At 37.8% G+C, this 25,781-nt stretch overlaps 1 long non-coding RNA gene across 1 annotated transcript in view; it reads right to left on the bottom strand.

The window, feature by feature from the left end:
• The window catches only part of LOC133658345 (uncharacterized), a 66,704-nt gene that overhangs the window by 24,326 nt on the left and 16,597 nt on the right, over nt 1–25,781 (bottom strand). The window contains exon 2 of the long non-coding RNA XR_009827454.1: nt 25,391–25,555. This is a non-coding gene — a long non-coding RNA (uncharacterized LOC133658345). The remainder of the gene's footprint in view (nt 1–25,390; nt 25,556–25,781) is intronic.

Genomic DNA, 25,781 nt, shown 5'->3' with positions numbered 1-25,781 from the left:
TTGGCGTGTTCTATGGAGCTAGGAGCTAGCAGAGGAGCTAGCATAACAAACACGTAGGTGTTTTTATGCAGGATTAATTTGTGGCATATTAAATATAAGGCTGGTTGTGTTGTGGCTAATAGAGTATATATATGTCTTGTGTTTATTTACTGTTGTAGTCATTCCCAGCTGAATATCAGGTCACCCCCGGCTCTCACAGCATCTTCCCTATCTGAATAGCTTCAACTCCCCACTAGTCCTTCACTTGCACTTTACTCATCCACAAATCTTTCATCCTCGCTCAAATTAATGGGGAAATTGTCGCTTTCTCGGTCCGAATCTCTCTCACTTCATGCGGCCATCATTGTAAACAATAGGGAACTTTGCGTATATGTTCAACTGACTACGTCACGCTACTTCCGGTAGGGGCAAGCCTTTTTTTTTATCAGATACCAAAAGTTGCAATCTTTATCGTCGTTGTTCTATACTAAATCCTTTCAGCAAAAATATGGCAATATCGCGAAATGATCAAGTATGACACATAGAATAGATCTGCTATCCCCGTTTAAATAAAAAAATTTCATTTCAGTAGGCCTTTAAAACGAACAAACGAAAAACAAACAATAAAACGTATAATTGACGGACAGATCTGAAGTTGATCTCGAGATTATTGTTAAAAGTAAACAGTAAAAAAAAAATAAAAATATTTTTTAACACTAATTTTTTGGATCCCCAATTATTTTAGTGTGATTTGTTTTTAAGTGTCATTGCTCAAAAAATAATAATGAATTCAAATCAATGTTATGAGTTATTGACCTTTTTAAGGCTCAAATTATTATACAATCTCAAATATTCCACTTTGTATTTTTTTCATTAAAAAACAGGGTTTTCTTTGACAACAAGAGCATACAACTTAAATCTTTAAAACCGTTTTATTGACAGATAGACCTAATGTTGATCTAGAGATTTAAAACTTGAATAATAATAATAAAAATAATAATAATGAATAATGACATTTTTAATATTTTTTTTGACCAAAACCCTTTGAGGTCCCCAGGATCAAGCCTGAGTGGAGGCCTAAATGTATATTTTTTATACATATATTGTATTGGTTTTTAAAATAAAAAAATATTAAAATGGCCCCTGCTAGCTTTGATTTTTCAGAATGCGGGCCTCAGTGGAAAAAGTTTGGACACCCCTGCTATAGGGGGAGAGAGCGTTTCCCGGGACAGGCGGCAGGACGGGGAAGTGGGTGGGTGGGTGGGTGTAAGGAACAGTGTAACTAGGCCTGTCTGCACCTCATCGCTTGATGTTAGTTTGTCTAACTTGTCAGACGATCGCTTCTCTGATGTCTCTTCTTTATCTGAACGTCGTCTTCTACTGCATTCAGCAACTTTGTCTCCATTGGAAGTAGGGCTGCAACTAACTATTAATTTGATAATCGATTAATCTGTCTTATTACTTCGATTAATCGGATAAAACAGACTAACTACATTTCTATCCTTTCCAGTATTTTATTAGAAAAAAAACGCATACTGGCACATATTTTGATTATTGTTTCTCAGCTGTTTGTACATGTTGCAGTTTGTAAATAAAGTTTTATAAAAAATAAATAATAATAATAATTGCCTCTGCGCATAGCATAGATCCAACGAATCGATGACTAAATTAATCGCCAACTATTTTTATAATCGATTTTAATCGATGAGTTGTTGCAGCCCTAATTGGAAGTTAGTCTGTCCTGCTTCTGGCTGTTGAGTTTTGCCATAGTGGAAAAAAAAAATCGTAAGGATTTTTACAAAATAACATTCAATAATCATGAATACATTATTTGGGATAAACCCACTTTAGCACAGGTGTAAGATAGTGACATGTTATTTACAACATGTCGAATGGCCCTCAGCATCGTCTGGGAAACGATGTGTGTCAAAGCACTTAATCGAGGTATTCTAATTTTGACAGAAAATATTTAATGCAACTGCAGTTTTACTTAACTCAATATTATTTATCACAAGAAACTACTCAAAGCATTTTTAATACAACCCTATTTAAATTTGAATGTGAGTGAATGTTGTCTCTGTGTTGGCCCTGTGATGAGGTGGCGACTTGTCCAGGGTGTACCCCGCCTTCCGCCCAAATGCAGCTGAGATAGGCTCCAGCACCACCTGAGACCCCAAAAGGGACAAGCGGTAGAAAATGGATGAATGGGTTTTATTTGGGGTCTGGTCAGGTAAACTACAAGGTCAACATGTATTTAATTTGTGTCTTGGTTTTATTTGGGGTCAGGTCAACTACAAGGTCAACATGTATTTAATTTGTGTCTTGGTTTTATTTGGGGTCAGGTCAACTACAAGGTCAATATGTATTTAATTTGTGTCCTCATGGTTTTATTTGGGGTCAGGTCAACTACAAGGTCAATATGTATTTAATTTGTGTCCTCATGGTTTTATTTGGGGTCAGGTCAACTACAAGGTCAATATGTATTTAATTTGTGTCCTCATTGGTTTATTTGGGGTCAGGTCAACTACAAGGTCAATATGTATTTAATTTGTGTCCTCATGGTTTTATTTGGGGTCAACTACAAGGTCAACATGTATTTAATTTGTCCTCATGGTTTTGGTCAACTACAAGGTCAACATTATGTAATTTGTGTCCTCATGGTTTTATTTGGGGTCAGGTCAACTTCAAGGTCAACATGTATTTAATTTGTGTCCTCATGGTTTTATTTGGGGTCAGGTCAACTACAAGGTCAATATGTATTTAATTTGTGTCCTCGTGGTTTTATTTGGGGTCAGGTCAAATTCAAGGTCAACATGTATTTAATTTGTCCTCATGGTTTTGGTCAACATTATGTATTTTGTATCCTCATGGTTTTATTTGGGGTCAGGTCAACTACAAGGTCAACATGTATTTAATTTGTGTCCTTGTGGTTTTATTTGGGGTCAGGTCAACTACAAGGTCAACATGTATTTGTGTCCTCATGGTTTTATTTGGGGTCAGGTCAACTACAAGGTCAATATGTATTTGTGTCCTAATGGTTTTATTTGGGGTCAGGTCAACTACAAGGTCAATATGTATTTAATTTGTGTCATGGTTTTATTTGGGGTCAGGTCAACTTCAAGGTCAACATGTATTTAATTTGTCCTCATGGTTTTGGTCAGCTACAAGGTCAACATTATGTATTTTGTGTTCTCATGGTTTTATTTGGGGTCAGGTCAACTACAAGGTCAACATGTATTTATTTGTGTCCTCATGGTTTTATTTGGGGTCAGGTCAACTACAAGGTCAACATGTATTTAATTTGTCCTCATGGTTTTGGTCAGCTACAAGGTCAACATTATGTATTTTGTGTTCTCATGGTTTTATTTGGGGTCAGGTCAACTACAAGGTCAACATGTATTTATTTATGTCCTCATGGTTTTATTTGGGGTCAGGTCAACTACAAGGTCAACATGTATTTAATTTGTCCTCATGGTTTTGGTCAGCTACAAGGTCAACATTATGTATTTTGTGTTCTCATGGTTTTATTTGGGGTCAGGTCAACTACAAGGTCAACATGTATTTGTGTCCTCGTGGTTTTATTTGGGGTCAGGTCAACTACAAGGTCAATATGTATTTGTGTCCTAATGGTTTTATTTGGGGTCAGGTCAACTACAAGGTCAATATGTATTTAATTTGTGTCATGGTTTTATTTGGGGTCAGGTCAACTTCAAGGTCAACATGTATTTAATTTGTCCTCATGGTTTTGGTCAGCTACAAGGTCAACATTATGTATTTTGTGTTCTCATGGTTTTATTTGGGGTCAGGTCAACTTCAAGGTCAACATGTATTTAATTTGTCCTCATGGTTTTGGTCAGCTACATGGTCAACATTATGTATTTTGTGTTCTCATGGTTTTATTTGGGGTCAGGTCAACTACAAGGTCAATATGTATTTAATTTGTGTCATGGTTTTATTTGGGGTCAGGTCAACTTCAAGGTCAACATGTATTTAATTTGTCCTCATGGTTTTGGTCAACTACAAGGTCAACATGTATTTATTTGTGTCCTCATGGTTTTATTTGGGGTCAGGTCAACATTATGTTTTTTGTGTCATGGTTTTGGTCAACATGTATGTATTTTGTGTCATGGTTTTGGTCAACTACAAGGTCAACATGTATGTATTTTGTGTCCTCATGGTTTTGGTCAACCTTATGTATTTTGTGTCCTCATGGTTTTGGTCAACATTATGTATTTTGTGTCCTCGTGGTTTTATTTGGGGTCAGGTCAACTTCAAGGTCAACATGTATTTCATTTGTCATGGTTTTGGTCAACTACAAGGTCAGTATGTATGTATTTTGTGTCAGTTTTGGTCAACTACAAGGTCAACATGTATGTGGGGTTTGGTCAACTACAAGGTCGACATGTGTTTGATTCGTGTCCTCATTGGTCCACTACAAGCTCCTCTTTCACATAACTCAATTATAGGTTCTCTTTTGGTCTCATCCCAGAAAAGCTGATGGATGAGTTTGCGCATCTTCCTCAGACATCTCATCTTCTACCTTGGCCTCCAAACCTTCAACAAGTTGCTCTGATGTATAGTTTTGGTTGCTGGGTTGTGTGTTTTGACTCTTCGTGTGCGTCCAGTATGTCCTTCACAAAGCTATAGCTAATTTCAGTAGGTGGTTCTTCATCCTCAAGAATAGGTATTTAGTGTGTATCCTCTAAACAAGTCTTCAGAAGATTAGGACCATTGGGGTCTTGGGGATTTTCTAACTCCACTGACAGTTGGTCCTCTTCGTCTCCTACGGGCGTGCCTCCGCAAGAGATCTGCAATCAACACACATGCCCGTGATGAGCGACCAGCCTTCATAAGCCAGCGAGTCTTAAGATCCGGTGCCAGAACGTAGCTTCTCGTACCCAGAACAGTTAGCCAACACGTCTTCAGCCTTCTTTCTCCCTGTGTTCCCTTCCCGTTGTGTTCACCGTCTCTCGTGTCGTCCTCCAGCTTCCCGCCGTCCTTCCTCGTCCTCGAGCTGTGTCTCGTCTACCTGGACCCCCTTTGGATTCCCTCTTTTCTTCCTGGACTTCGACCTCACGCCTGCCCACTGACCACGACGCCTCGCTCCTGTCCTCGACCATCCACCTGCCCTCTGCTGTCCGAGCCTGTGTTTTCCCCTTTTGTACTTCCTCCTCGTTTTCAACACGCACACTCAACGCCCTCTGGTGACCACGCTCTGGTAATACTTACACATAGTCACACTACATCTCTTTAAGCTAATCACACACTGCACTCACATACTGAGCTGTCAATAAACACGCTGACAGCTAACGACGTCATCGCCTCTCTGCCGTCTTCTTCTCCCGCTGTCCCGTCATACAATGTTATATATTGTATGTGTTATTTGTCATCATTCTTACACCATGAACCGCAACAACACTACACAACTTACACAATGTTTTCCATTTATTCATTCATTAATTCATGTGTTACTAATTTATCATTCTTACACCATGCACCGCAACACTAACCAACTCTCACACAATGTTCTCCATTCATTACTTTATTCATTAATTATCAATCAATCAAAGTTTACTTATATAACCCTAAATCACAAGTGTCTCAAAGGGCTGCACAAGCCACAACGACATCCTCGGCTCAGATCCCACATCAGGGCAAGAAAAAACTCAACCCAATGGGATACAATAAGAAACCTTGGAGGGGAGCGCAGATGTGTCTAGCAGCTGCATTTTGTACCAACTGTAATCTTTTAATGCTAGACATAGGGAGGCCCGAAAATATGTTACAGTATCCGTGACGAGACGTAACGAAGGCATGAATAATGATCTCAGCGTCGCTAGTGGATAAAATGGAACAAATTTTAGCGATATTACAGAGATGAAAGAAGGCCGTTTTAGTAACACACAATGTGTGACTCAAGAGTTGGGTCGAAGATAATACCCAAATTCTTTACCGAGTCGCCTTGTGTAATAGTTTAATTGTCAAATGTTAAGGTGGTATTATTAAATAGATGTCGGTGTCTAGCAGGACCGATAATCAGCATTTCCGTTTTCTTGGCGTTGAGTTGCAAAAAGTTAGCGGACATCCATTGTTTAATTTCATTAAGACACGCCTCCAGCTGACTACAATCCGGCGTGTTGGTCAGCTTTAGGGGCATGTAGAGTTGGGTGTCATCAGCATAACCGTGAAAGCTAACACCGTATTTGCGTATGATGTCGCCTAGCGGCAGCATGTAAATGCTAAAGAGTGCAGGGCCAAGAACCGAACCCTGGGGAACTCCGCACGTTACCTTAACATAGTCCGATGTCACATTGTTATTTGAGACGCACTGCATCCTGTCAGTAAGATAAGAGTTAAACCAAGACAAGGCTAAGTCTGACATACCAATACGTGTTTTGATACGCTCTAGTTAAATATTATGATCGACGGTATCGAAAGCAGCGCTAAGATCAAGAAGCAGCAACATAGATGATGCATCAGCATCCATCGTTAGCAATAGATCGTTAGTATTTTTTGCGAGGGTTGTCTCCGTAGAGTGATTTGCCCTGAAACCAAATTGAAAGGGTTTACAGAGATTGTTAGTCGCTAAGTGTTCATTTAGCTGCTGTGCAACAATTTTTTTTAGAGGATTTTCGAAATAAATGGAAGGTAGTTTACCATGAGGTAGGCCATTGGCGCTGTTAGGCCTATTCAAGCCCCCCTAAATAATTTGGTGTTATATATTTTTATATATATATATTTTTTATTTTTTTATTTTACAAATACATGCCGACATATTCATTATAAAGTTGCCCGAATATGAGTTTAAATAAATAATCATATAACCTGTCATTATTCACTCAGTTTCCTCTCATTTCATAGCGTAAGGTAGAGAGCCCCTTTAGTGCGTCGGTTAGTATCCAATCCATTCCACATGTTCATATAGAAAATGCCCACATCACTCAAAATCCAGTCCGCATTTTCTCTGCGACCTTGCTTGCGGAGTTGCGGTCCTGCAGGTGTACGAAGCACATTAGCACACAGCACTGCAGATTGCAGAACAAGAACGTGAACGGATGCAAAATGGACATAAACGTTTTCAAGAAAGTAAGTATTCATCACTGCTTGTAGTAAAATGTATTAGCTCCACTTTACACCTGGTCTGTGTTTGACAAAAAGTTACATTCCCGCTCTAAATACATCATCTTTGTAGTCATTTTTCTCCTTCGTGGACTTCCGTCTTCCTTTACAATGAGTGAAGCTGCTCGAAACCTTGTGTCTGCAATTGTAAATAATTTAGTTTTTAAGTTTTGTGTTTCTGGTAGAATCTATATAAAGTAATATACATTAGCCTATTGTTAAAATAATGGAAAAAACATTAAATATATTTGTTTAATTGTATTGTTACATTAATAGCTGTTGTATTATTATAGGATGGCTTGTTAAACATTTCATAGGATTTTCAGAGGGAGGAAAAACCAAGACATTTAATATAAAATGTTAAATGAATAAATACATAAAAAGAAAAAAAATAGTTAAAAGCCATCGTCCCGGGGAGCATTTCATTTCGTCCCGCGCATTTTTTTTACCGTCCCCGGGACAACGGGACTACGTTGATCTCAAGGCCTGGAAGTTGCATTTTATTGTTTGCATTATTTGTTTCAGCATTGCACTTTGAAGATGGTCCGTCAGCTCTTTGACAGCTTTGGCTCTTTTTCAGATCAGCAGACGGACTCTAAGTCTTTTTTATTTACAGTGTATATATAAACGTTTCTCATTTCTATTCAGACTTCCATATATATTTAATTTCCTTAACGGCTTACTGTAATATATATATATATATATATATATATATATATATATATATATATATATATATATATATATATATATATATATATATATATATATATATATATATATATATATATATATATATATATATATATATATATATATATATATCCTGAAGGATCATGCAAGTAATTGTTTCTTGTTGATGCTGTAAACAAAATGTCACTGTGCAAACCCATGTTTGTTGTTGTACTGAACACAGATTGAAAATAAACCGACATAAATAATTCATTGTTATTATTATTTCAAAGTCTTTGTTAGCCGTTTGTGAAGTGTTGTGCTACGTTCGCTCGCATCCTGTGCATCTCCTAGGGGCTAAGCCCCCCCCTGTCCTTAAAAGCTAGTGACGCCCCTGGTTGAGACCCTCAAGATCGATTGCAGCAGGTGTTCATTTATGAGACGACTCTTTTGTTTTGATTTTAAAGATACAATACACGTCATTGCACATCTAATATATCACAATAATGATGAGCACAGGTGTGCTAGTCATCTGCAATCATTTTTTCTGGCTGGGACAAAATGCGCATAGCAGTAGTCCATGAATGTGTTTTTATGTAAACATATTTTCAGACTCCACTTTTTGTAACACCGTTGTGGAGGAAAAGGGCACTTAAAAGTTTTTTTCCTGCTTTAAAGTCGTATTTTCTGACAGCCTGAGGGTGAATGAATGTGTCCTGACTGGAAATTGATGGGGGGGGGGTTAAACCGAAGGGAAAGCCGTAGTGCCGCCAAGTTCGCTTGTTATACGTGACTCTAGGGCAGGGGTCACCAACCATTTTGAAACCAAGAGCTACTTCTTGGGTACTGATTTAAAGCGAAGGGCTACCAGTTTGATACACACTTAAAAAAATTGCCAGAAATAGCCAATTTGTTCAATTTACCTTTAACTCTATGTTATTAATAATGAATGATATTTACACTTTATTGAACGGTTTAAAAGAGGAGAAAACACAAAACAAATGACAATTAAATTTTGAAACATAGTTTATCTTCAATTTCGACTCTTTAAAATTCAAAATTCTACCGAAAAAAAGAAGAGAAAAACTAGCTAATTTGAATCTTTTTGAAAAAATTAAAAAAATAATTTATGGAACATCATTAGTAATTTTTCCTGATTAAGATTAATTTCAGAATTTTGATGACATGTTTTAAATAGGTTAAAATCCAATCTACACTTTGTTAGAATATACAACAAATTGGACCAAGCTATATTTCTAACAAAGACAAATCATTATTTCTTCTAGATTTTCCAGAATTTTTTTTTTAAAGAAATTCAAAAGACTTTGAAATAAGATTTAAATTTGATTCTACAGATTTTCTAGATTTTCCAGAATAATTTTTTTGAATTTTAATCATAATAAGTTTGAAGAAATATTTCACAAATATTCTTCGTCGAAAAAAACAGAAGCTAAAATGAAGAATTAAATTAAAATGTATTTATTATTCTTTACAATAAAAAAAATAAAATTATTTGAACATTGATTTAAATTGTCAGGAAAGAAGAGGAAGGAATTTAAAAGGTAAAAAGGTATATGTGTTTAAAAATCCTAAAATCATTTTTAAGGTTGTATTTTTTTTTCTCTAAAATTGTCTTTCTGAAAGTTATAAGAAGCAAAGTAAAAAAAATTATGAATTTGTCTCTTTTAGAATTAAAAATGTCGGGCAAAGCGAGACCAGCTTGCTAGTAAATAAATAAAATGTAAAAAATAGAGGCAGCTCACTGGTAAGTGCTGCTATTTGAGCTATTTTTAGAACAGCCCAGCGGGCTACTCATCTGGTCCTTACGGGCTACCTGTTGGTGACCCCTGCTCTTAGAGTTGTGTTTTTTCTAATGTCAACTGCAAGTTTCTTGAGTCGAGGGTTGCAGTTTTTTGGGCTTTTTTTTTTTGTTCGTGCGGTTACTTATTTGTGCTTGCTTTTCTGTCTCCACAACTGTATAAAGCAGTGTGTCGGTAGGTAGTGAGTCCTTTTTAAATGTTTCCTGATTATGGCGCCCCTGGTAGACTTGGCACGTGTGTGCAACTTGGTCACGGCCAAGACTGACAAAGAAACAAGATATGAGACAAAGTGTAGAGGAAGAAAGAACGAGCATAAAGGACTGGTTACGACCTCACCTGGAAAATGCCCTGAGGGTGTTTTGCAGATCGAGTTTGAGATACCTGCTCACAGGTTCAATTCATCATGCTAATAATATTAAGAACAAAAAGCATGACAAGACAAATTAATGACCTAAAAATAATCATTCACCTAGTTTGTCACACATCAATCAGTGCTGTTGATTATCTTGGTGAAAAACAAACAATGATGTCAAAATACACCCTATAACATCCACTGCATTATTTAATCACACGATGCAAAAAGTTATGTTTTTGTTGAGGTTATGCTGTTAACATGCAATATATTATATAGCCTAATGGTGTATGTGTAGTTTGTCAATATGCAAAATGCACTCTTTTCCTTTTATCGTAGTTAAAAAATTAGATTTGAGTTATTCAATGTTATGTTGTAATTTGCTGCGGTATAGCTCGGTTGGTAGAGCGGCCGTGCCAGCAACTTGAGGGTTGCAGGTTCGATCCCCGCTTCCGCCATCCTAGTCACTGCCGTTGTGTCCTTGGGCAAGACACTTTACCCACCTGCTCCCAGTGCCACCCACACTGGTTTAAATGTAACTTAGATATTGGGTTTCACAATGTAAAGCGCTTTGAGTCACTTGAGAAAAAGCGCTATATAAATGTAATTCACACTTCACTTCACTTATGCATAACTAAATATACTGTATTTATAAACTGTATTTACATGTGTGTAAAACAAGCGGACTGTTTTACACAGGTGGTGGTTTGCCTGTTGGGCTCTTTTTTTGAATTTTTTAGCTTATTTACATAGATCTGGTTGCTTGTTTCTCTGGTTGAGATCTGGCAACACTGGAAAACCTTTAAGTGAGACGATTGTAGATTGTTGTTTCAATGAAGTGATTGTTGACCACCTCCACAACATCCTTTTTAACATCCGGGCAAAAGCGACAATATTTTATATCTACACAAAAACAACAATCAATGAGAATTGTATCTTTAGTCGTGATGTCGGTAGACAAGGGCAATCCAGAAAAGTCGGTCTGCCAAGGTGCGCCCATATAATAGACCTATACCAGGGGTCGGCAACCCAAAATGTTGAAAGAGCCATATTGGACCAAAAATACAAAAACAAATCTGTCTGGAGCCGCGAAAAAATTAAAAGCCATATTACATACAGATAGTGTGTCATGAGATATAAATTAAATTAAGATGACTTAAAGGAAACTAAATGACCTCAAATATACCTACAAACGAGGCATAATGTTGCAATATGTACATATAGATAGCCTAAATAGCATGTTAGCATTGATTAGCTTGCAGTCATGCAGTGACCAAATATGTCTGATTAGCACTCCACACAAGTCAATAACATCAACAAAACTCACCTTTTGTGCATTCATGCACAACGTTAAAAGTTTGGTGGACAAAATGAGACAGAAAAAGAAGTGGCATAAAACACGTCCTAGAAAGTCGGAGAAAGTTATACATGTAAACAAACTACGGTGAGTTCAAGGACCGCCAAAATTAGTAGGACAAAACGGCGCTCGCCAAATACTCGAATCAGTGAAGCATGTTTAATATAAACAGTGTGCTTTATAACAATTAGGGAGGTTTGTGTCATGTTTGTCCTCCTACAGAAACCTAATTAAAACAAAAAATATATTTTTTTCCCCTCATATTTTTCCATTTTTCATACATTTATGAAAAAGCTCCAGAGAGCCACTAGGGCGGCGCTAGAGAGCCACTAGGGCGGCGCTAAAGAGCCGCATGCGGCTCTAGAGCAGCGGGTTGCCGACCCCTGACCTATACTATACAAAGCCACGGACGCATCCTCTATCTCTGTTTGTCTTTTCCGCTCGCCATATCTACAACACAACTTTTCTGCTTCTCCTTTGCCTCACGTTTGATCAGGACTACACGCACACACTCCAAACTGAGTAGTAAAACAAAGCAAAATAGAAACAACATGATCCAAACAACACCTAATTGAACCTGAGATGGGCATTGCAAACTACAACTACAATCACAGGCATAGTAATAAATAAATAGCCCTCTGACATTAAAGGCCTACTGAAACCCACTACTACCGACCACGCAGTCTGATAGTTTATATATCAATGATGAAATCTTAACATTGCAACACATGCCAATACGGCCGGGTTAACTTATAAAGTGCAATTTTAAATTTCCCGCTAAACTTCCGGTTGAAAATGTCTATGTATGATGATGTATGCGCGTGACGTCAATCGTTGAAACGGAAGTATTGGTACCCCATTGAATCCAATACAAAAAAGCTCTGTTTTCATCCCAAAATTCCACAGTATTCTGGACATCTGTGTTGGTGAATCTTTTGCAATTTGTTTAATGAACAATGAAGACTGCAAAGCAGAAAGCTGTAGGTGGGATCGGTGTATTAGCGGCTGGCTGTAGCAACACAACCAGGAGGACTTTGACTTGGATAGCAGACGCGCTAGCCGACCGCATGGATGATCGCGCTGGAACGCAGGTGAGCACGGGTGTTGATGGGCAGATGAGGGCTGGCTGGCAAAGGTGGAGCGCTAATGTTTTTATCATAGCTCTGTGAGGTCCCGTTGCTAAGTTAGCTTCAATGGCGTCGTTAGCAACAGCATTGTTAAGCTTCGCCAAGCTGGGAATTATTAACCGTGTAGTTACATGTCCATGGTTTAATAGTATTGTTGATCTTCTGTCTATCCTTTCAGTCAGGGATTTATTTATTTTGTTTCTATCTGCATTTGAGCCCGATGCTATCACGTTAGCTCAGTAGCTAAAGATGTATTGTCATGGAGATAAAAGTCACTGTGAATGTCCATTTCGCGTTCTCGACTCTCATTTTCAAGAGGATATAGTATCCGAGGTGGTTTAAAATACAAATCCGTGATCCACAATAGAAAAAGGAGAGAGTGTGGAATCCAATGAACCCTTGTACCTAAGTTACGGTTAGAGCGAAAAAAGATACGTCCTGCACTGCACTGTAGTCCTTCACTCTCACTTTCCTCATCCACAAATCTTTCATCCTCGCTCAAATTAATGGGGTAATCGTCGCTTTCTCGGTCCGAATCTCTCTCGCTGCATTGTAAACAATGGGAAAATGTGAGTAGTCCTTCCTCCGGTGACGTCACGCTACTTCCGGTACAGGCAAGGCTTTTTTTTATCCGCGACCAAAAGTTGCGACCTTTATCGTCGTTGTTCTCTACTAAATCCTTTCAGCAAAAATATGGCAATATCGCGAAATGATCAAGTATGACACACAGAATGGATCTGCTATCCCCGTTTAAATTAAAAAAAAATTCATTTCAGTAGGCCTTTAAGTATTTGTAAAGTCACACTAAAATAGCCCTCATTTTGGATCTTATTGGATCATGCAGGTGTACCTAATGACGTGTTTGACTGAATGCCGTAGCAAGCGCAGATAGGCGGAATATGATCCGGTGTAACGTAGAGTCAATATTGACTCGCTGTCGTCAGTCGTGCATGCTTGCGTATGATACAAGAAAGCCCTAGAACAAAAAACATGCTTGGAATTCATTCTGGTGACATCATTAACACATCATGCACAAACTGCTTGTGTAAGTGCAGGTGTACTCAAAACATCCTGTAGCTATGACCTCAAACTCAATAATTAGGGGCCAGTGCAGCATCAAAAGAAACGGGCAGGGTTTCTTACAGAACAGCAATCCATTTGTGGCAATGGGGGTGTGACCAGGGCGGTGTCAACATGAGGTCATTATATAATTTGCACAATTGGCTGTGACTTATCTATTTTTTTTAAAGGCTAAAAAAAAGTAACCATTACTTAAAGACAAAACTATGTTATTAGTATGAACATATATTGTTCTTGTTACGTTACATTACATCGTTTTGCTTTATTAGGGTCCGCATGTACCCTGTATAAAGGACTCCCACAGGGAGTCCTTTGTACAGGGACAAAGGACCCTATTGAATTTGTAAGGTTTTATTATTATTATTATTATTATTATTTATTATTATTATTCCGCAGCTTTGCGCACTACTTTGCCCCCCTTAACATGCTTCAAAACTCACCAAATTTTTTACACACATACAAAAACTGTGACAGCACACTTTAGTAAAAAACCAAACCCCAAAAATCAAAATTTGCGCTCTAGCGCCCCCTAGGAAAAAACAAACTGCCTGTAACTCCCACTAGGAAGGTCGTAGAGACATGAAACAAAAACCTGTATGTAGGTCTCACTTAGACCTACAACTCATAATGACACATCCTCGGGCAAAAACCAACAGGAAGTTGGCAATTTCCCATTTAAGACAAATATGTACTAAAAACACTCATTTTTGCCTCTTTGAGCTGTAATTTGACCCCCTTAAAATACTTCAAATCTCACCAAACTTCTCACACACATTGGGACTGGTAGAAATTGCGATCTAAAAAAAACCGAACCCCAAAACTCAAAATTGTGCTCTAGCGCAATTTTTGAATAAAACAGAGACAAAACTGCTTCTCAGAGGAAAACACAGACAAAACTGCTTGTAACTTCCGGTAGGAACGTCTTAGAGACATGAAACAAAAACCTCTACGTAGGTCTCACCTAGACCTACATTTCATAGATTGACATCCTTCAGTAAAAATCAACAGGAAGTTTGCCATTCCTCCTTCAAAACTAAATTTTTGTTACAACCGGTCACCAAACATCAAACGTTATCTCCTCCGAGCGCGTTTGTCGTTTTGGCTTCAAACTGCCACAGGAGAGAGATTCAACCCTTCTGATTAAAAGTTGACGACGGCGTTTCGTTTAGTGCTACCGTTTTGATTTTACGAGCCTTCAAAGACCCGCAGCACTAAAGTTGCTCCGCTGCTGTTGTTTTAAGATGGCTGCTTAAAAGCAGAAAGCACCAGCGTGAGCACAGAATGCAGAGAAGGTAGGTACACTACACAAAAGTATCTAACTCCCAGTACGAATATCGTAGAGACACGAAACAAAAACCTCTATGTAGGTCTCACTCAGGACTACCACTGGACAAAAGTATTGGGACACCTAGGACTAGCACCTGCCAAAATGCGGACCCGACCAACGCTGCTTGCAGCTTTATTTCTTAATTGTTGCTGCCTATTTATACCACGACAATGTAACAGGCTGTATTTTGTACACCCTTGGTTTGTTTATATATATTATTCTGCCCTCCCTGAATGTTAGAAATTATTTGTGCAGATAGGTGGACAGTCTTCTAAATCAGAGATGAAAAAACTTTCAATTTCCTTTTTTTTATTGATGATAGTCTCAACAATGAAAATACCGTGAAACCAAGCACACAAAGTACATTAATATACACATGAAGTGCACATGCATGTAAGAATCATGCAAATTATGTTTAAATGCCGCTAGCTTAATGCTAACATAGAATGGAAAACACTATTGACAGGCTAATAAACATTAGCATTGCGATTGTTTCAACTTTGTTTTAAACTTGTATTGTTTAACAAAGGAGATTTTAACGGAACAAAATAGACAAAACAGCAAATGCATTTCCACTTCTAGGTTTATAGTCCCCAAACTAGTGTTGTCCTACCGGTACCAAAATGTATTTCGATACTATTTGGTCATTTTCGATACTTTTCTAAACGAAGGGGACCACAACAAAATTGCATTCTTGGCTTTATGTTAACAAAAAATCTTAGGATACATTAAACATATGTTTATTTTTGCAAGTTTGTCCTTAAATAAAATAGTGAACATACTAGACAACTTGTCTTTTAGTAGTAAGTAAGCAAACAAAGGCTCCTAATTAGTCTGCTGACATATGCAGTAACATATTGTGTCATTTTCCATTCTTTTATTTTGTCAAAATTATTAAGGATAAGTGGTAGAAAATGAATTATTAATCTACTTGTTCATTTACTGTTAATATCTGCTTACTTTCTCTTTTAACATGTTCTATCTACACTTCTGTTAAAATGTACTAATCACTTATTCTTCTGTTGTTTGGTTGCTTTACATTAGTTTTGGATGATACTAAAAATGTAGGTATCAACCCGATACCAAGTCGTTACAGGATCATACATTGGTCATATTCAAAGTCCTCATGTGTCTAGGGACATATTTCCTGAGTTTAAAACATAACTTAAATTTAAAAAAAAAAAAAGAAAAAAGATTTTGTAATGCTAAAAAATATCGATGTAATCATATTAGTATTGATTAGATACGCACCTGTTCTTGGTATCATTACAGTGGATGTTAGGTGTAGATCTACCAATGGCGTTTGATTATATCGTGACGCCGGTGAGCTATTGTATCCTCCTACAGTGTGTAGTGAAGCATGTTTAGCTATTCCTCGTCCTGCAGTGATAATGATACTTGTAAGAATCGTAATTTATTTGTCGCCATGGAGGCGAGGATTAGTGATTTAGAAGTAGCTAAAACACTGCCGACTGCTAGGTAGCTAGCCATGATGACGACGACGACGGGGTGGGGGAGTTGGCCGGTACTTGTTAGAGGCGGTATAGTACCAAATATGATTCATTAGTATCAGGTTACTATACCGTACAACCTTACCCCAAACTCTGTGGAAACTAATATTGACTGATAACTTTGTAGTCCGAGACCAGTCTGTGTTCTGACTAGCAATGAAAGCTTGTTGTTCAAACCTCAAACTCTAATTTTAAAAGAAATAACAAAGTCAATGTTTTGTGGAACATGCTTGGCAGGAGAAAGCAGCATATACACCTGGAATGGGAAATGTTACCTTCCCGTATTCCTCTTTAAAGGCCTACTGAAACCCACTACTACCGACCACGCAGTCTGATAGTTTATATATCAATGATGAAATCTTAACATTGCAACACATGCCAATACGGCCGGGTTAACTTATAAAGTGCAATTTTAAATTTCCCGGCAAACTTCCGGCTGAAAACGTTTCGATATGATGACGTTTGCGAGTGACGTCAACGGTTGACGCGGAAGTATTCGGAGCCCATTGAATCCAATACAAAAAGCTCTGTTTTCATCCCAAAATTCCACAGTATTCGGGACATCTGTGTTGGTGAATCTTTTGCAATTTGTTTAATGAACAATGGAGACTGCAAAGAAGAAAGTTGTAGGTGGGATCAGTGTATTAGCGGCGGACTACAGCAACACAACCAGGAGGTCTTTGAGGATAGCAGACGCGCTAGCCGAACGACATCACCTTGACTTCCTCCGTCTCCGGGCCGCCAACCGCATCTATGATCGGGTGAAGTCCTTCGTCGTACCGTCGATCGCTGGAACGCAGGTGAGCACGAGTCGTGATGAGCAGATGAGAGCTGGCGTAGGTGCAGAGCTAATGTTTTTAGCATAGCTCTGTCGAGGTTCCGTAGCTAAGTTAGCTTCAATGGCGTCATTAGCAACAGCATTGCTAAGCTTCGCCAAGCTGGAAAGCATTAACCGTGTATTTACATGTCCAGAGTTTGGTAGTATTGTTGATCTTCTGTCCATCCTTCCAGTCAGGGACTTATTTGTTTGGTTTCTATATGCAGTAAAGCCCGATGCTATCACGTTAGCTCAGTAGCTAAAGAGCTTCGCCGATGTATTGTTGTGGAGATAAAAGTCACTGTGAATGTCCATTTCGCGTTCTCGACTCTCATTTTCAAGAGGATATAGTATCCGAGGTGGTTTAAAATACAAATCCGTGATCCACAATAGAAAAAGGAGAGAGTGTGGAATCCAATGAACCCTTGTACCTAAGTTACGGTCAGAGCGAAAAAAGATATGTTCTGCACTGCACGCTAGTCCTTCACTTTCACGTCCCTCATCCACGAATCTTTCATCCTCGCTCAAATTAATGGGGTAATCGTCGCTTTCTCGGTCCGAATCTCTCTCGCTGCTGGTGTAAACAATAGGAAAATGTGAGCAGTCCTTCCCCCGGTGTCGTCATGCTACTTCCGGTAGGGGCAAGGCTTTTTTTTTTATCAGAGACCAAAAGTTGCGAACTTTATTGTCGTTGTTCTCTACTAAATCCTTTCAGCAAAAATATGGCAATATCGCGAAATGATCACATATGACACATAGAATGGATCTGCTATCCCCGTTTTAAATTTTAAAAATTCATTTCAGTAGGCCTTTAAGATCTTCAAAACATATAAATAAATTCCAAACTCTTTTTACTTATGATGGCCCTAAATTTACTTGTGGCTCAAATTATATATATATCACTGCTTGAAATAACTAGCACGGTGCCACTCTGCTGCTTTTTTGTCAAGGTTAAAATAAAACAGCCCAAACCTACATAATTAGTGAAAATAATCCATCTGAGAAGAGCACAGGTGTAAATAATGAACGGTACAGATGGCTGGATTAAATTTAGCTTCCTAGCTCCGAGCGCCCCGGTGAGTCCTGGCTCACTGTCACACTGTCATGAGCTGCTGGGACATTCCAGCTCCATGTTCATGACAGCAGCACTTTTCCAAACATGACACGGCTGAATGTCTGCTGTCAAAACATGTCATGGAGCAACGTGGATCACTTCCTTGAGGAAAACTATTAGTCCACTGAGCCATTACTTGAGAATTATGCGTGACTAAATGTAACACGCTTCTTTCCACACCTGATCTCTCTTTTTCTGGCGTCCAGCCTCACTGACTGGCAGGAAGCCTCTTGAAAGTAGGCAAGGATTGACGTGCCGCTTGTGTCTGAGTCACTGTGAGCTGAGCAACACTACAACCCACTGAATGCATTTAACTTGAGGCCTACGACTCCCATACAGTACGTGATAATGTGACGCTGCTGACGCCTGTCCCAGAGCTGGAAGGGAACACTTAATTGTTTTGATGCTGCATCTGGTGCTATTACCCACGATTCACTGGCTAACTACCTGTAATTAAAATATTTATTTTACATGCCTTAAATAACATCAGCTCAGAATGTCTTTTGTTTCAACTGTACAAAAGTTTTTCCAATAGTGTATTATTGTCTTTGCCGGTCACACAAACCTGACAGTTTTATGCGCAAAATACTTTGTGGAAAGGTCAAGCATAGGCCAAAGAAGAAGTCGTTACAGTTAGGTGAGGATCTGGATAAAAGGTATAGATCAGGGGTGCCCACACTTTTTCTGCAGGCGAGCTAATTTTCAATTGAGCAAGTTGAAGGGATCTACCTCATTCATATAGACTTAGACTTAGACTTCCTTTTTATTGTCATTCAAATTTAAACTTTACAGCACAGATAAGAACGAAATTTCATTACATAAGCTCATGGTAGTGCAGGATAAAAAAGCAATAAGGTGCATATATAAATAAATAAAAATATATAAATAATATATAAATATATATATATAAAATAAATAAATATAAATTATTATAAATAAATAAATAGATTACTGTACAGATAAATATATTGCACTTTTTCACATGCGTCCACGTTTATGGATGTATGTTACATTGTCTTTTTTATTCCAGCGAGTTAATCCATTTTGGGGGGAGTTGAGGGGATAATTTAATTATGATGCGTTCAAGAGTCTTACGGCCTGAGGGAAGAAGCTGTTACAGAACCTGGAGGTTCTGCTTCGGAGGCTGCGGAACCTCTTTCCAGAGTCCAGCAGTGAAAACAGTCCTATATATCATTCATATTGATTTATTTATGAAAGTGAGGTTTTTGTTAACTAGTTAAAGGTGTTTAATGATAATACAAGCATGTTTAACACATATAGATTCCTTTCTTTCATGAAGACAAGAATATAAAATGGTGTATTACTTGATTCTGATGACTTGCATTGATTGGAATCAGACAGTAGTGATGATAACGTCCACATTTCTCCTCCTTTCTGTCCAATACCACATGAAAGTGGTTGGTTTTTGCCATCTTATTTGTCCAGCTTCAATACTGGTGATGGACTGACACACCCTCCGCCATCGACTGGTAGCTCGCGATCGACGTAATGGGCACCCCTGGTATAGATATACCACATTCGTGGTAGCATTTTAGATGAAAAGTATCAGTTATAAATTATTCATAAATTGGTTAATAAGGTTGTAATTTTTTATTTTTTTTAAAGATGAAGAAGATACCTTTCTCTAAACCCGATATTATTCAAGTAGCAGGAACTTTTCTGTGACCAAAAGTCAATGTTGACACTTGTGATAACCCCTATAGGTTATTTTCAAATGCTCTGGGAGCCATAGGGCCTGATTTACTTAAGGTTTGCGTGCACTAAAACACTTGCAAACCTGATAACGTATGTTAAGTGAGCAAAATCCATTTTGCGTCTTTTTCTTCATTAATATTCTAAATATATGCTGATCATCAACACGCCCACAATACTGGGAGAAGTAGATGCAAATATAATTATTTAGCACGCGCAATGCGATTCATCAACACTCATCACCGTTTGGCAAGCACTATTTTATGTTTTATTTAACACGTTACAGAAGGACGTGCAAACTGAGTTACACACACAGCTGCAGGATCAGCGCTCATGCTGAGAATCCTCCTTTCTACGTGTGTCTCTCTCAACATTTTGGACAATCAGGAATAAAAAATATTAAGACATATTGTCTATTCAAAAACATTTTATAAATTAATAGCTGCTGGAGGACTTAAGAGCTGTACATAAAATATTTATTTTATGAAAAAAACATTTTTCCTACTATATTTTAAGTGGAGTAATATGCAGCCTCTCCCCAATGAGTGCACCTTCAGCTGTGAAAAAAAATGGTGTCATTGTAGATGCAATGCAGGATTGCTTTTAATATGCCCAGAAAAAGTGGTACCGGTACATTTCTCTTGCATGTTTGAAAACATAGCAAAACGCTGCAGGTAGGAGCATGATAACACGATTGTGCAGTAAATGAGTGTATCCGTGGTGATGGCCCGTATAGTACACACAAAATCCTCATTTAAATAGGCGGTCTGCATTACTTTACAACTGTACACACAGTCTTACTAAATCGCATGCAACACGCCCACTAATAGTATACGCTCTTTTATGGATTGCAAACGCTGTTTACTGCATTCTGTTTGGAACTTAGCAAATCAGGCCTATACTGTACTAACTAGCATACAATATTTCCTTAAAGTTTCATGACAATTAGACAAATGGTCAAAGAATTATGGGCAGTTAGTTACAACAATAAGTCCTCCCTGCACCCCTTCAAAGACGTTTTGCTTGATGGTAGCCATGTTTTTCAACTAACCTTACTCAGTTACATTCATGTTCTTGTCAGTCCCCTAAAGATGAGTGCCAAATGAGGTGATTCGACAAAACAGCCAAAAGTCATAACGAGTGTTTTGTACATTTGAGTACATGGAGCTGTGCAACAAATTTGGATTCAGACAAACTAATACAGTATTTTCCGGACTATAAGGCGCACTTAAAACTTTTTTTTTTCCTCAAAACTCGACAATGCGCCTTAAAACCCACTGCGCCTAATGTAAGGAATAAGTTTGATTGAGCTTACCCACCTCGAAGCAATTTTATTTGGTACATGGTGTAATGATAAGTGTGACCAGTAGATGGCAGTCAAACATAAGAGATAAGTTAAGGATGCACCGTTTGATGTGCTTCAACATACAAGTATTATTATTGTGTGTGTGTATAAGGTAAGACATTATCTGGCGTTTTGTTTCGCAATATTATGCAAAAGCCACATTTCTTACCTTCTGGTACCTGCTGATCTGTATTTGGGATCTGCATAAATCCTGAAAAATTGCGCGCTTCCGCCTTTGTAGTCCATGCCGATAAGCTTCTTCTCTTTCTCTATCTTCTTGTTATGGGATATTCATCCTCTGCTGTTGCCATTTCTAATATAAAGTACTGTATTTTTCGGACTATAAGTCGCAGTTTTTTCATAGTTTGGTCGGGGGTGCGACTTATACTCAGGAGCGACTTATGTGTGAAATTATTAACACATTACCGTAAAATATCAAATATTATTTAGCTCATTCACGTAAGAGACTAGACCAGGGGTCACCAACGCGGTGCCCGTGGGCACCAGGTAGCCCATAAGGACCAGATGAGTAGCCCGCTGGCCTGTTCTAAAAATAGCTCAAATAGCAGCACTTACCAGTGAGCTGCCTCTATTTTTTAAATTTTATTTATTTACTAGCAAGCTGGTCTCGCTTTGCCCGACATTTTTAATTCTAAAAGAGACAAAACTCAAATAGAATTTGAAAATCCAAGAAAATATTTTAAAGACTTGGTCTTCACTTGTTTAAATAAATTCATAATTTTTTTTACTTTGCTTCTTATAACTTTCAGAAAGACAATCTTAGAGAAAAAAAAATACAACCTTAAAAATTATTTTAGGATTTTTAAACACATATAACTTTTTACCTTTTAAATTCCTTCCTCTTCTTTCCTGACAATTTAAGTCAATGTTCAAATAATTTTATTTTTTTTATTGTAAAGAATAATAAATACATTTTAATTTAATTCTTCATTTTAGCTTCTGATTTTTCGACGAAGAATATTTGTGAAATATTTCTTCAAACTTATTATGATTAAAATTCAAAAAAATTATTGTGGAAAATCTAGAAAATCTGTAGAATCAAATTTAAATCTTATTTCAAAGTCTTTTGAATTTCTTTTAAAAAATTTGTTCTGGAAAATCTAGAAGAAATTATGATTTGTCTTGGTTAAAAATATAGTTTGGTCCAATTTGTTATATATTCTAACAAAGTGTAGATTGGATTTTAACCTATTCAAAACATGTCATCAAAATTCTAAAATTAATCTTAATCAGGAAAAATGACTAATGATGTTCCATAAATTCTTTTTTTAATTTTTTCAAAAAGATTCAAATTAGTTAGTTTTTGTCTTCTTTTTTTCGGTAGAATTTTGAATTTTAAAGAGTCGAATTGAAGATAAACCATGTTTCAAAATTTAATTGTCATTTGTTTCGTGTTTTCTCCTCTTTTAAACCGTTCAATTAAGTGTAAATATCATTCATTATTAATCATAACATAGAGTTAAAGGTAAATTGAGCAAATTGGCTATTTCTGGCAATTTATTTAAGTGTGTATCAAACTGGTAGCCCTTCGCATTAATCAGTGACCCCTGGACTAGACGTATAAGATTTCATGGGATTTAGCGATTAGGAGTGACAGATTGTTTGGTAAACGTATAGCATGTTCTATATGTTATAGTTATTTGAATGACTCTTACCATAATATGTTACGTGAACATACCAGGCACGTTCTCAGTTGGTTATTTATGCGTCATATAACGTACACTTATTCAGCCTGTTGTTCACTATTCTTTATTTATTTTAAATTGCCTTTCAAATGTCTATTCTTGGTGTTGGGTTTTATCAAATAAATTTCCCCAAAAAATGCCACTTATACTCTAGTGCGACTTATATATGTTTTTTTCCTTCTTTATTATGCATTTTTGGCCGGTGTGACGTATACTCCGGAGCGACTTATACTCCGAAAAATACGGTAGTGTAAAGTTCTTACTTATATCTGTCAGTAAACTCGCCACGAAAGCGCTAAAACATACCGGTATAGTGAGTTTACATTATTCACCCAAGGAACTTTAGTTATTAGAGAGTTCCGATCGGACGGTTTTTCAGGGGACAAATTTCTGGTGTTGTTGTTTCCGGATGAGTAGATGCTGCTCCGTTATCGATTGAAGTAAAGTCTGAATGCCATTAAAACAGTTAGCTCCATCTTTTGACACTTCTTCCACTCCCGTCCTTGCACGCTACACCGCTACAACAAAGATGGCGGGGAGAAGACGCTGCCGAAGGTGAGCCAGGTAAATAAGACCGCCCACAAAACGGCGCATCAGAAAGCAGCTTGAAGATGATGTGTAAAACATCATCTCCACAAGGAAGTCTTTTACATTTAGAAAAAAATTATAATAATATGACTCCTTTAATGCGCCCTATAATCCGGTGCGTCTTATATATAAAAAAAATATTATTTTTTTTAAATAGAACATTCATCGGCAGTGCGCCTTATAATCCGGTGCGCCCGGTCTGGAAAATACGGTGCACAAATAAATTCACAGTGAAATGTGAAAACAATTAGGATGCTTCATAAGTGTTAAAGTCACTATGGAATTCACACCCCAGAATCAAAATGACACTGCTTTATTTGTTGTCCTGAATGAACTAGGATTTTGCCTGCTAACAACAAACCTATTACCACAGGGGTGTCAAACTCAAATACAGAGTGGGCCAAAATTTAAAACTGAACAAAGCCGCGGGTCAAGGTTGAACAAATTAACCTTTTAATAGGGACCCAAACAAGTTTTGCATTGAATATTGAACAAGCAAGGCTTATATAACTTTATAGTGACATGCAAAATTCGAGTTTCAAATAATAATAATAATAATTAAAAAATATCAATGGCATGTCAAATACAATTTAAATAAAAATTGAATGCCTCTTTTCTATTTGCAGCCTTCTGAGGTAAATATCAACATTAACTTTTTCCACAGGCTAATAAATTTGAAAATAAAATAACAATGAATAAACCAACCATTCAGGACTTTAAACTGCTCAGTTTGCAACACACTGATCTAATCTGATGTGCCCAAGCCAGATACCTGACATCTTTTCTTGGATGCTAGTTCATTAGTGTCCGGGCTCAGGATTTGAGCTGAGGCAACCTTCATTATCGAACGAAGGTGTTCATCAGTCATTATATCTCGTAGTCCACCCAGACCACAGTCTTGGGGGCGTGCCTTAAAGGTCCTCTACGTGCTGTCGTCACGTCCGCTTTTCATCCATTCTAACAACATGCCGGCCCAGTCACAAGATATGTGCGGCTTCTGTACGCACACACACGTGAATGCAATGCACACTTGATCAACAGCGATACAGGTTACACTGAGGGTGGCCGTATAAACAACTTTAACACTGTTAGAAATATACGCCGCACTGTGAATCCACACCAAACAAGTATGACAAACACACTTCGGGAGAACATACGCACCGTAACACAACATAAACACAACAGAACAAATACCCAGAACCCTTTGCAGTACTAACTCTCCCCCCCCCCCCCCCCCCCCACACACACACACACCTTGTAGCGTCCCGGAAGAGTTAGTGCTGCAAAGGATTCTGGGTATTTGTTCTGTTGTGTTTATGTTGTGTTACGGTGCGTATGTTCTCCCGAAGTGTGTTTGTCATACTTGTTTGGTGTGGATTCACAGTGCGGCGTATATTTCTAACAGTGTTAAAGTTGTTTATACGGCCACCCTCAGTGTAACCTGTATCGCCTCAAGGGCCAAGTGAAATTTGGCCCGCGGGCCAGAGTTTGACACCCATGTATTACCACAATACCCATACCAAAAAGGTACAATATACGAATGACACTTTTAACTGCCTTGACTATAACATCTGTGCTCTACTGTGTGACGACAATACATGAAGCTTGTCGTGTATTTGCTTTGCACTACAATTTCTCAATACTATGACGCATGCACTTCTTGACGTTTGAACTGTTCTTTAGGTGTTTGTACATCCACGCTTGTTAATATCAACAGCCGTTCCACGGCAAGGTGACGCTATATAAACACACAAGCAGCTTACCTCAAAGATGGCTGGAAAAACGAGAAAAACTTGCAAGTCAAAAGAAAACGCTTTTCACTTTGACAAGTTGAGACGCTGAGCCATGGGAATCTTTCTCTTGCTGTCAGAGGGGATCTTTTGGCGGTTTAACTGTTCTCACTGACGGATCCTGGAGCGTATCTGACCCTGAAAAAGACCCAAAAGGAATATGTCTTAGTTATACAAGCCAAGCAACAATATTAGTAGCATTATATCTACAAGACACAAAATAGTAACCTCCATCAAGGCTGAAAAATGTGTTGATTGACACGTTTGATTTTTAAATTATGGATGTCGACCATTGTCACAGCATTCCACCCAAGTTGTGTAACTTGTGGTAATTATGCATTACAAAACATATGCTAAATGCCAC

Source organism: Entelurus aequoreus, linkage group LG10, assembly GCF_033978785.1.
Source record: "Entelurus aequoreus isolate RoL-2023_Sb linkage group LG10, RoL_Eaeq_v1.1, whole genome shotgun sequence".
Lineage (NCBI taxonomy): Eukaryota > Metazoa > Chordata > Actinopteri > Syngnathiformes > Syngnathidae > Entelurus > Entelurus aequoreus.
Note: the sequence above shows the minus strand (reverse complement) of the source record. Positions and strands in the feature narration are given on the sequence as shown.